The sequence below is a fragment of the Triturus cristatus genome, chromosome 5_2 (genome assembly GCF_964204655.1).
Source record: "Triturus cristatus chromosome 5_2, aTriCri1.1, whole genome shotgun sequence".
In the NCBI taxonomy this organism is placed as follows: Eukaryota; Metazoa; Chordata; class Amphibia; order Caudata; family Salamandridae; genus Triturus; species Triturus cristatus.
The window spans coordinates 940337711-940351408 of NC_140588.1; positions in this window are offsets into that span (position 1 = coordinate 940337711).

The window sequence follows — 13698 nt, forward strand, 5'->3', positions numbered from 1 at the left end:
TTATCGACTCTGTATACTAGTTCCTATAAGACCCATCTTCTATGGCCTCCACATCTATCTTGGTTTTCAGCACGGTTTTGGAATCATCAGTAGTCTGCAGTATCTGGTCAAATTTACTTGTGTGTTCTTCCAGTGTTGGCCCCACCTGTGACAGGGGTCCATGGTGCTGAGAGCTTGGTCATGGTGGCAGAGAACTCATTAGACATCACTAGCTTTGCAGATTTGGGTTTCATCATCATACAGCAGATCAAGTCCACACTGCAGATACCAGGCCCTGTGAGCAAGGAACGATAAGGAACTCAGACTAGAGTAAACCATTAGCACAGTGTCTTTCCACCTATGTTGCCTAATGCCGCGGTCCAGCACAGTGTATGTGCCCGGGGGCATGGCCAGCATGCAATCCTGTTTTTCCGGTACACTTACAGAAAGCTGCTGCTACAGGTGACCACTCGCTCGCCTCCCCACAGCAAAGTCACAGCCCTGATGATTGTCCTTGGTTACTCGTCAACCTGGCATTGTCCTCTGATGCGTTTGCTCCTCGACATTACCAGCTCCCTGTGTCAAACACCCACCCACAGTTAAACATTTAAGGATTCAGGGGGGGAACTTACCCTGCAGCACTTGCTATATTGTTGACAAAGTTGAAAAGTGGAAGAGGGTTCCCACTCAAGGCAACCCAGGGTGCAGGCGCATAGTCACTTCGTTCGAGGTCCTTGAGCTTGCTGGATGCACTGTCATCACAATCAGGGCGCAGCATCTCTGCATGTACGCTGGACCCTCGAGGAAGGTCTGGCAGTAATGCAGGTCTGGGTGTACACCCCCTCCTGGAGGGGGGGGCACAGTAGTTGGAGTCAATCCCATCTGCCAGTTAGTCCAGGGGTGCCCTCCACTGCAGGGAAGGGCAACTTCGCTCCCAGCAGAATACCATCATCCCCAGGCTGCAACACCCTCGTCCATGCTGCGGTGCGACCCTTAATCTTGCCTCGGGCCTGGAATAGGTCACCCCAATTATGGAGCTCAATCAGCCAACTCCAATGTCAAGGCATGCGGCTCCCCCTCTCCCCTCTAGCGAGGGTCACTGCTGAAAAACGAGTTCTCCACTCCCTCTGAGCCAGGCACTGCCCTCCCAGGCCTTGCTGCCACCAAGGCCCTCCAGACATGCACAGTTCCAGGCCTCTGCCTCCTACGGAGCTACAACCCAGTCAGTGCTGAGGAAAAAAGACGCAAGTGTCAGGAACAGCCATCGAACTCGGAGAGGGGTCCAAGCATGTGGTTCAAGGCAGGCTTCATATCGATGGCTGTCAGGCTTGGAGGGCCAGCGGAACACAATTAGCAAGCAACCATCTCGCTGACATCCTGGCCCCCATGGAGATTCCCTTCTTATGAGCGCTCTCAAACATACTTGCTCCAATCAGCACTCTGTTACACTCAGCTGCTGGGTAGATAGCTAAATCCCAAAATCCTTGCCATGTGACGCCAATACTGACTGACACTCACTGTCTATCCCTCGAGGCGACAATGCATTCCAAGCTTGCCTGACTCACGTTCCTCAGTCATTAACATAACTCAGTTACCTCTGTTATCTTTTCATGGGTCTAAAAGTTTCAAAACAAACAAACTTTTCAGCTGGACATCAAAATATTAAAATCATACACAGCTATGTATATACATCTTTAACTGATGCTCCGCCATGTTTTAGGAATTCACTCCCAGAAAACATGAGACACCGGGGAATGTATGATGAATAATATCCCTTGGAGGCAACTGGTGTGTGCGCCAATTTTGTTGCCCTCGAGTCACTGTAGTATTACAGAAGGGGCCACAAGACACGTGGGCGTCCCCTTCTGTAATACTGATAGTGCTGGCACACACGTAGCCCCAGCACTATCCAGAGATGACATTCACTCCTTTGCATGGGGCCGTGGTCCCATGTAAATGAGGGGATTAATTTGTAGTTTTAAAAAGTTCTCAGCTGCCTCATTAAGGTTTCCCATCCCGGCTCTAACACATCAGGTCAGGTCTCTGTCGATTGTCCCACTTCAAAACAACCAAGTCTTCAATTGTCTTCGAAAGACTGTCAATGAAGGACACTTTCTCAAAGATTCTGGGAGGGCACTCAACAACTTAGGGGCAAGGAACTCGAATGACCGGCCACCCATCCGAGCATGTTTGACCAATGATGGAATCATTTTGCCTATGCGTTGGCAACCTACTACAGATGCAGCACAAAGGCAAATAGGCCATTAGGGCGGTGCGCTAAAAGCCCATCACAAAGGGGTGATTTACTGCCAGTGTGTCCCCTGAGAGCAGCATTCTGCAAGAATGAAAGAAGGTACCAGTCACTCACTGCACCCGCTTGCAGGTGGATCTCTGTCCTCCCTTTAAAGTGCACAATGAAACACGGAGAGGATTGTAAGCAGTCACCCCTCTTTTACTGAATGCACTGCCCCAAGTCCAGGGGCGAGTTTGCAGCTGCCCTGGAGGCAGCAGGGGCATGCTATGAGGGTGCACTTTCCCGTTCTGTGCTAGGTGCACATTTCGAAAGGTGAGCCATTGTGCAACCTGGCACAGTGTACTCTCTGCATAATGCGGGCGTCTCCTAGCTGTTTTCTCTTTACATTTCTTTTCTTTTCTACTGGATGTCCTTTCATCAGCTCAACTATGGGCATTTGTTGATTGTAAAGTGCTTTGACAACACTGGGGTAGAGCAGTACTATATGGAAATCTTAAATAAATACATGAAATCGTCATTTGCTAATCAGGCACATCTGCAGGTGTGTGCTGAGGTGCCTCAGGCTGGCAGGCGCATACTTTTTAATGGGACATTACGGTTTTAAGAATATCTGCTGTATCCCTTCTAGTTGATGCATTTCATTACGATTCTGCAGTCAGCGTTTAGGAAGATGCATGCCGGCATAGGCTTGCGATATGCTGAAATATTAGTCGTATGCAGATTGGTATACCATACAGCTTCCTACTTGCTTAAAGGACCCTGAAACAATCTCCCCTATTTGGGTGCATACATTTAGTGAATCTATGTATTTATTTGGGTGATTTACTCAGCTCTTTCTCAATGGATTTTGTAAGAGAAGGAGCCCCTTCAAGCTATTAAAAGGTGTATCTGATTATGGACAGGTATGCAACAATTGTGAATAGGAAAGGTGGATGAATGTGTTTCAAGTTCTCCCTGGCAATGAGGCATGAAGCCTCTTTCTAATTAAGACTGTTCGTACTGATTGTTCTGCCAGCTTGGCTAGTCTGTAAACTGAGCTCTTTTGTGCATTGTTATTCCTGGCAGATGCATCCGTGTGGGTGTCGCATGCATTGTCTCATTTTTTTCTTTGTATGTGGGAGATAATATATGTCTTGCTCTGAATTAATTTATTCTTAGCTTATATTTCCATCCTAGTTATGCGATGCATTGCACAACTGTGATTCTGCGTGGTTGTATCAGTTGGCAAGTGCGAACACATGCTGGCTTGTAATATACTCTTCAGGGTGTGTGTTTTTCATCCATTATGGCTGAGTTTTCTCGGCTGACTCAGGGATATATTCACAAGAACGTGTGATAGCTACCACAAGAGTAGCGTAACGCAACTTCCAATAATGCAGCCCATCTTGGGAAAATAACCCTGTGTCAACGTGGAATTCACAACTTGACGGTACCATGCGATAGTCCGCCGACAACGTGGACTATGTCCACCACGGAGATAAAACTACAACACCAAAAAAAACGTAATGGGCCAAAGCGAGATGAAGAAATCAGTGATAAGCAGCGCCAGGCCTGCAACACACACCTGGCAGGCTGAAAAAATCACCATAAAAGTAGAAAAAACACCCACACCCAAACTGACCTACACCCAAGTACAATGGAGGCAGCGGAGCAGGCACAGAGGAGGAGCACAACCCCCAAGCACCCCGGATGACCAGCCCGGGGTATCAGGGACAGGGAAGGGCAAGGACAAGAAGAGGAGGAAGACAAAGTTCATTCCGCAGGCGAACAGGATCATAGTCACGGAGGTGATGGAACACCATCAACAACTCTTCGTCACCTCCAACGTGTCATTAGGTACCAAAACTGGAATATGGCGGGACAACGTCGACAAGGTGAATGCCGTCGGAGAGCACAAACGGACAATGGACGAGGTCAAGAGGCGATGGAATGACATCAAGCGGAAGACCAAAGAGAGACTCTCCGCCAACCAGAAGGCAGCAATACAGACTGGAGGTGGGGGCCCAGTGCTACAGATCGAGCTGGATGACATGGAGGAGCTGGTTTCGACAGTCATCTGTGTGGATACTGTGGCCGGAGTCGGGGGACCGGACACTGCTCGACAGGACACAACACAACCGCAACAAGGTGACTGACCACCAGGTTCCTGGGGGACGGGTGGAGATGGCCACGATGGCACGCATGCACAATCAAGCAGGGCACAGTACAGACCCAAAATGACCCTGGCTCCTCGCCCAGACCCACAGACTGTCACAGTGTACAATGCCATGCTGTCAGAATATCAACCTGTACCATGCGGTTACATACATGTGGACACATTGTAATCTCCCCTTCACATTGCAGGGGCATTGTCAACACCTCCTGCAGAGCAGTCCCTGCCACTCTTCACTGATGACGAGGAGGACAACACCAGCATTGACGCACAAGCTCTCCTAGATATCATTTACCTCATCCGTGATTCACCTCCAGGATCAGGGCCGACCAGCTACATCGAGGAGACCCCACCCACCACCCAAACCACCCAGCAGGAGGCACCCATAGCCTTGGCACCCTCCCAAGTCCCCCAGGAACAACAAATGGTCTTCCAACGCAGTGTGCTGGAGGGCCACCGGGAGATGGCTGAGAAGATTTAGGTGGGGTTCGAACTCATGGCTGCCAAACTGGCCGCCATCCTTGGGTGTCTATGTCCGCCCCATGGTCTCCAACGAGCCCTGACTGACTTCGCTGGAGTCATGATGCCGAGAGTAGAACAGTTGTCTGCTCAGAGTGGCTCCAGCGGTACCAGCCGTGAGCTGGAACACAGGCGGAGGCTCATGGAGGACATGGTGCGGATGGAGGTGCAAAGGATGGCAGCAACCGCTGCACATCATCGAAATGTAGCTGGGATCTATCATGCCCTGCAAACCTCCATCATTGCATTGCTGCCACAAGGCGTGATGCTGATAAATGCTGCTATCCCTACACTATCCACATCCCTACCACCTGGTGTGTCAGTGCCTCACACTGCAGCAGACGTATCCACTCAGGCACCGGATGTGTCAGTGGCACACAGTGCCGCAGCCGGTACTGCAACACCCACAGGGGGGGCAGGGCACACATCCTGGGACGAGCACGTGGATGGGTTTGGGATCAGAAGGCACTAGCTTTCATTTCCGCCACCTGGCCTGTTCCTGCTTGGTGCCGCACATGGCCCCATGACCTTCCACTGACCCCCAATAGACTCCGATGCACTCACCTTGGACAGCGACATGGACTGCCACATCCTGTTTGACGACCAATGACATGGCAGACAGACTGCAGACTGTACCCTTCCTCTTCCGCAGTACTTGTCATCCCCATATTTCACGGGCCCATATTGTGTAGTGTGCTTGGCATTGCCCTGTACCGCTCCAGCTGCATAACTGCACTGGATGTGCAAATAAACATCCAGTGACGCACTGCTGTGTCATGTCTTACATCATTCAGGTATGGATGTGTGGATGAATGTAGGGACAGTGCCTTCCCTTGCGTCAATGATGTTCATCCTGTGGGATGCGAGTCAGAGGGTGCGACATTGCATTTTGTGTACATGGTTCCGTGAACACTACAACAGGGGCACATGCATCAGTCACTTCCATGTCTGGACATGGAATGGACCACGCCCGAGCCCACGAGTCATTGTGGCAAGCCCTGCACGGGTCCGGCGTACGGCAGGCCAGACCACTCCGATGACGCACCGAGGGGGGCCATCATTGCTACCCGTCGCAGGCGTACTTGCTGGTGGTGTGCAGGTCACTGGTCTAGTCGTCAGCATGTCACAGCCACTCCCTGAGGGCAAGTTTGCAAACACACCACACCAATCTGGCACAGGCATCACTGGCCATGTGACTCTGCCAATATAAGGGGCCGACGACGTCACATTCCCCTCTTTTGGTGATGACGGCCGCTCCACGCTTCTCATTCATAAAGGGCCCATGAGTTGTTGCGCTCAGGGTTGGTGGCATCCAAGGCCTGGAGCACGACACGGGCCTACCGCCACGTGGCGCTGACTGGGCTTGCACAGGGTTAGTGGCACCTGAGGCCTTGCAGCCGGCACAGGCCTGCCACCACGTGGAACTGGCTGGGGTTGCACAGGGTTAGTGGCACTCAAAGCATTGCGGCTGGCACAGGCACCACGCCACGGGACGGGGACTTTGGGTGCAGTGAGTCAGTGGCCCCTTAAGCTGCTGAGCGGGTTTGCAGCCTGCGATGATGCCCCGTCCTGGCAGTCCGGACAGCTCAGGTTTAGTGTGCCCTGCTGGACTTCAGTGTAGGCCAAAGCCAGCGGGCAGCATGGGCCTACCGCCACATGACATCGCTTCCTGGATCCCAGAGTTAGTGGCACTCATTGGGCTGAGAGGGTGTGCAGCCTGTGATGGTGCCGGGTGCACTGGTATGTCCTCGGCCATGGAGTAATCAAGATCCAGCACCAAACGTGAGACCTGTTGGCCTGCGCAACGTGGCTGCATGGTGTGGAGGGTGCTATGTCCGTGGGCCCCGGGCTTGTGGCTTGCAGTGGCACATGGTGGAACCTCCCGTCTAGGCGCTAGTGGCGGAATGATAGCAGTGAGGCCTGGGTGTGCATGGGCGGGCATGCTCCGATGGGCGGCGGGAGGGGTTGGGGTGCCTCTGCCTGAGTGTACATGGGCGGGCAGGGGATGTTGTCTTGTGCAGGTGTGTGTACTGTGCCAGTCATGTATCTGGACTCTGTTTCAGCTGACGGCTCTGATTCAGATGTGTGACCTGGTGAACTGAGATACATACTGTCACGTGGTTGGAGACACACTGATGGCAGCAGGTGAGCAGTGTGGCCTGGGTGCGCAGGGGCGACACTCTCTCTCTCTCCCCCACTCTTCTTCCCTCTCTCTCACTCTCTCTCTCTCTCTCTTCCCCTCTCTTCCTCTCTCTCCCCTTTGCTCTCTCGCTGTCCTTTGATGTGCGGAAGACACACCTTCTCATCATGTTTTTTGTCTTTCAAGCTGGGACCTACGGATTGTCCCGAGGGGAGCGTCCATGTGTCTTCATTTCATTTCAGTGTTCATTTTAATAAAGTTTCATTTGTTGCTTCGAAAGTGAATGTGTGCTGCTCATTTCTGTGTCGACACATGCATGTCACCAGTTGTGATTGTGCAACGTCAGGCGAATTATTTTGTGCATATTTAGGTGTAGCTGATGTGGCCTTTCTTTGGTTGGGCGGGTTCCAGAGAGGGGTGGTCCTGTGGGTGGTATCGGTGGGTGTTGTGGCCCTCTTGGGTGTCCGGGCCGCATGATGGGTAGCTCCATGGCATCTGTTGCCCTTCCGATGTGGCCCTGGGCTGTGCTCCCTTTTGTTGTGCAGGCTGCCATCCGACTTTACATCAGGTCAGAGTAGGTGTAGATTTCCTGGTGCTAACGTGCCTTATCGCCTGTTTTGTGTTTTTATTGCAGTTCTGTCTGATCGTTGTGAATGTTGAGGTGTGATGTTGTGGCGGCTTTTGGCACGGGAATGCCCCCTCTGCAACTCATTTGCGATAGTTGCGGGGGGCCTCTTTGGCGATGTTTTTTGCAGCTGCTATCGCGGGTATAATGGTGCTGTGGGCTGTTAACACCAGCTTGTGAATGGGGCTGCGATAAAGTGCCGTTGACTCGGTGATAGTTTCTTATGAATATGCCCCTCAGTTACTAACCTTTACGTAAGCGGAGATGCATTTGGTGAATGTCTGAGCCTAGCACTAGTACGTAGCATTCACTGTTCCTAGGGGAAGCCCGTCAATCAATTTAGAGTTAAGATCTCATTTGATAGAGTTCTCTAACTGGAATGGTTTTATTTTTAACAAAATGCATTTACCTGCTGTGTTTATTCTTTAGGTCCACGCCAGTAGTGCCCAATGATCAATGTATTTTTGGTACTGATTTTCCCATGTACTGTTTAGTAAATCATTGTCTTCCCAAATACAGGAACACATTTTATGAAAGGTTGAATGATTTCTGCACCAACTATCTATGATTGGGTGGGATGATTGGCCTGTTGCAAGTAAGCCTGTCAAGCAGACCTTCACTGTTTTGCAATATTAATATATCTAATCCGAGCCATATGGCCAGTATGGCAGTAACCTGCGAGATGTCTACAGCTGAGATTGACCTTGGTGTCTTACATTACAATGTGATAGTGCCATTGGAGTTTATACCTTCGTGCTGGTTAAACACCTGCAATGTAACCACCTCTATTCAAGTAGTACAGAGACAGTCCCAATCTGCAAGGTCATGGCTGAACAAGATAAAGATAGAGAAAGGGATGGGGCTACCCTTACAAAATTTGAATAGCTCAGGACATATTTGAACTCCCATATGGCAAGAGAGACCATAAGTGAAATAAAGATGTTACTACTGCCCCACAAACACCTCTTCCAGTTCCTGGGTCCTCAAATCCTAAGCTGAACAGTCCCCTGGACTCAGATTTAATATCACAGGAATCTCAATGCTGTGACAAGACTACATGTGTAATACAAAATGCAAGATTCTCCTCCCGCCATGATATAAATTCCTACAGCTCAGCATCACGGTAGCAACTGATAATGAGTCTGGTGGAGTCAATGTAGTGATAATTCAATCAACTAACGATGGAGTATGCTCACCTGGTCAAAGACGGTTCCTTTGTCCACTAGTATAGATACTAGTTTCTCCTGTAGTGTAGTTGCGAGATGTCGCAAATGTTCACAAACTATAGCACTTCTGCTCTGATCTCCAAAAAGGCTGACTACGGATCAGATTTAAAATTTTACAGATTTGGAACGTTGTCAGTCGGTGGAAAATAATGGGTTGAAATGCTACCCAGAGTGATTGCCAGTTGATTAGACTTTAAGCAAGCATCCACCCATTTGACTTTTTCATGCAAGATGTGGGACATCCATCAAAACGTGTCTGCTGTTTAGCCTACCTATTTAGAGGGTATAATTAATATCTATGCAATCTAAACAGTGATGGGTCCTCTGCTAAGGCAGAGGAGCATCACCCCACTGCTCAAAAGAAAAAAGAAAATGATAATAACATATAGGTATTATCATTTTATTTTTCCTACTGAACTCAGTGGCTCACGGGGTGGGGCGGGCCAGAGCAGATGGAGGAGTGGTTTGCACTCCTTTAGTGCGCATTACTGCTTGACTGTCCCTCTTGGGCTGGCCAAACAGTCATGCACACTTTGCATGTTCTCCACCACGCTGCATTACACAGCCTGGTGAGTAACATGCAAAGCCTCCCAGTCCACGTCTGAGTGCTGAACTAAGGTTCTCAGGACCAATGACAACACTGCATTCCAGCGTTGTGATTGTCTTAGAGGAGCCTGGGAGCACCGGTGCCTCCTGCTGCCGTCGGAGACAGGAATAAGGAAGAGGACTGAAAAAGAGACGGCAGCCAGCCAGTCTGCTCAGGTAAGTGGATTATTTTTTCATTTCCTGCCATCACCCCCACCCACCACTCCAGTCCGGTAGCAGCCATTACTCACTCTAAATAAGGCAGATTGACCCTCCGCCACTTTGTGGTTGTTGTACCACATCCAACAAACTATAAGTTTGTGCAATAGGTCAATGCAAATGAGCTGAATTACGGTTCTTTTCAGTTCAGAATATAATTGAAATGTTCTGTTCAGTTATGTCACTCAAAAAGGTATGCCTTTGACTGCCTTACTTCTGTTTTTTCTGTAATTATACATTCAATGAAATCCATGCCTATCCTATCACAAACAACTATGTGAAGCCCATTTGCCACCTATCCGCTTGTTGCTTTGAATATTGCCTCTTTCACCAAAAAGTTCCTAGAAGTAATTTAGTTATCATTTAGCTCTTTTGTTTTTTCCTCGTTATATACAGTCAAATTAGCTGACTGTTTTAGTCTTGTACTAAACAAGATAACTGGAAAAAATAAATGGATTAATTGTTATATCTTTCTCTTTGTATTGCTATGGTATGTTCTGACTACTCCCCTCCTTCCATTGTCTTTGGAGTGTCCCTCACTAGAATGTGGGTGATGTGGAATTTGACAGTTGGAGAGAGTAAGAAGGAGGCTGAGGCGAGTGTAGACTTACCTGGTTGTTTATTAAATACAATATTGAAATATTTATCTCAAGCAGTGTTTTTCTTTTGAGATTACAACACTGGCAACTATTTTTTTGCTGCACAGTGGGCATCAACAAACAACACCTCTGAAAGAAGAAATTCAAACTCAGCTGCTGTTGATATTCTGGCACAGATGCTTTGTAAAGTAAGCTGCAAGTGTTGTGATCTCAAAAGAAAAACACTGGTTGAATTAAATAATTTGAGATTTTATTTAATCAACACCAAGCTCTACACAGGTAAGGTCCACACTCACCCTCCCTCTCACCTTATACTTTGATTAATTACCATGTGTTCAAAAACAGTTTTGACATGAGGGATAATATAAATGAGGGTCTCTAGTTGGCAGAGGTATGCATCTTGTTCAAGTCAGGAAAATGGGATTACACTTCTAAAATAACCCCTGCTCACCCCCTTGGTAGCTTGGTAGGAGCTGCGAGTCTCCTGAAGCAGGCAGTCTGGTTTTTAAAGGCCAGCATAAAGCTAAATACATCCTTGGGAGTTTTTCTGGGAGCTGTCTCCCAGTCTTCTATTACCAGGCTGAGAGATCCTCTCACTCGGTGCCCATACAGCAACTCAAAGGGACTGGCGGAGTCTCTCCCATACACCTTGTGGACCCTGGTACTCACCCAGCGGTCCACCTCCATAGCAAGTTTTCTGGGTGTCAGTCAGCTTACTATCAGTCAAGTGCTGGTGCAGCTCTGCAAAACATAGACTAGAAAAGTGCTCCCGCACAGCACCTGAAAATCTATCAGATTGCTGCCCTTTACACAACCATCCAGTGACCTACAAAAAGTATTCACACATTCTAACCATGTCTGAGAATCAGTTAACGTACTGCTTCTAAACTGATCCCTGTACTTTTCAGGAGTGAGACCATACCAAGTGAGAAGGGCCTCTTTCATGTCAGTGTAGGTGAGGTTGTACCCCTTACTGAAAGCCAACAAGGTGTCACTCCCCTCTTCTGAGAAATGAGCCCTCAATCCTGCCCCCACTTTCAGGGGCCCATTCATGTGGATAGATGCTCATAGCCTTAAATCCACCTCTGTATGTCATCACCCTTCTTGTACGCCTTTCCTACATTCTTGGAAATGTGTACTACTCTATCTGAGTGCACTGAGGTATTGCTTCCACCATCTGAACTGGACTTTCTCCATCTCCTAAGCTCATGGTCTAACATCATCCTTTTCTCTTCCATTTCCAGCTTGAGCCTCTCCAGCTCCATTCCATCTCTCCTTGCTTCCCGCCTGCCCTCCAGCTCCTCTGGGAACAAACCACTGCTGCCTAATGCACATCCACCCTAGAAACAATCTCCTCTGCCTGCACACTGATATCTGCAGACTGCCCACTGGCATTTTTGGCTGCTACCCAGGCCTTCAGGGCCTTCTGTAGCTCCTCTTTCCTAGCAAGTGTTCTGGTTTGGATTTTTAGGTTTTAGCAAATGGCCTACAACTCCTTTACATCGTAGGATTCCAACCTTTCCTCCTCAAAAGCCACTTCTAAGGATGCAACTTATGATGCTCTTGGCTCAGGGATGATGCAGTAGAAGGTTCAAGCTCAAAACAAATGCAAGATCAAAAATAGACCAAAGGAAAACAGTATATGGTACATAGTGTCCTGCAATATGGTAGTAGTGTACACAAATGACTGTAGGTCAAGTGCAAACGTAAGTCCTATCTTCACCTCTGACATCCCATGTTAGAATTGGAGGTCTCTAGTTAGCAGAGGTATATACCTTATCCAAGTAGGGACCCTTCCATATAGTCAGGATAAGGGGATTACACTTCTAATAACAACCCTGCTCATCCCCTCGTAGCTTTGCACAAGCAGTCAGGCCTACCTCAGAGGCAATGTATAAAGCGTTTGCACGTAACACAGTTATACTGTGAAAACACTACAAAAGGATACCACACCAGTTTTAGAACAATAGCCAATATTCATCTGTGGAAAACAAGACCAGAATGATAAAAATCCAACATGCAGTAATCAAAATACAAATCTTGCAAGAATAACCAAAAAATACGGTTCATTGAAGTTGATAGCTCCTTCCAGGGCTTTCCCGGTTTCGTGAACAAACAAATTCAAAAGTTCAGGCTGACCATGATGTTTTGGGCCAGCTATGGAGTCGAGAAGACACGCAAACAGAAACTTGGAATGCAATGCATTGTAGACATTGCGATGAACTCGGAAGATGCGGCGTCGGCAGGTGTTGGTCCTGTAAATGTAAATGTAAATGTAAATTGATACTTGTATAGCGCACTACGCACCCGCAAGGGTCTCAAGTAAGCCTGGGCAAAGCACTACACTACGCTCGCGTAGTTTGCGAAGTTCGCGCTACTTCGCACTACGCGAACTGCACGTAGCACAGTGCGAACATGCGTAGCGTAGTGTTGCGTAGTGCTGCGGTCATTTTTTGCTTGCTCGCGGTCCTCAACGTCAAGTTGGCGACCGCGAGCAAGCAAAATGACATCCCGGCGAGACTTTTTCCTTGTTCGCGATCAGCAACTGCAAGTTGGCGATCGCGAGCATGGAAAATAAACCTCCCGGCGAGATTCCCAACGCGAGGAGGTCAGGTTTCTCATTGCGAGTGGTCGCGTATGCTCGCGACTGCTCGCAATGAGAAACTACCAGTTCGTATTGAGAAAGCTGAAGCTCGAGTAAAAATCTACTCGAGCAGCAGAAAACTACAGCTCGCACTGTGCAAGATGCCATTTTCAATGATTGCAAAGTGCCGGTTGCTTGTTCGCACTGTGCAATCATTGAAAACGACATCTGGCACAGTGCGAACAAGGTACTACGCAGTTCGCGAAGTGCTACGCATAGCTCGCGTAGTGCGAACTTCACTTTGCGTAGCTTCGCGAAGTGCTACTTCGCGAACTACTCCGAGGCCTAGTCTCAAGGCGCTTGTACGAATACCGCTGTGGAACCCATCCTGGCTTTCCCTGTGAGGCGTCCACTCCTGGGCACCCCCAAGGTGGAGGCCAGGCATCCTTAGCATTGTGGGGGCCGTTGTGGAGATTAAGCAAGCTATTGCCCAGAGTTGCAGAGTGGGACTCCATGATTGGAATAGGCACCGAGTCGAGAATTATCATGTCTGTGGAATTTTTTGAGCCCAAGACCCGCCGAGGCGGGGAATTGAACCCTGGCCCCGGGCTAGACCTCTGCATCAGGGTCTGCCACTCTAATCATTGAGCCACACTTCTCCACTGTAGGTCGGTGCAGGAGTCGTTGGGCCCTTGAAGTCACACACAATACAGGTCAAACTCCGTGAGGCTGTAGTCAGGAGTGCTGGTGTCAGCAGGCATCGGGGTTGCGCTGCGAAGTGCAGTGGTGTGGTGTGCGGTGCACTCAGGTTGCAGT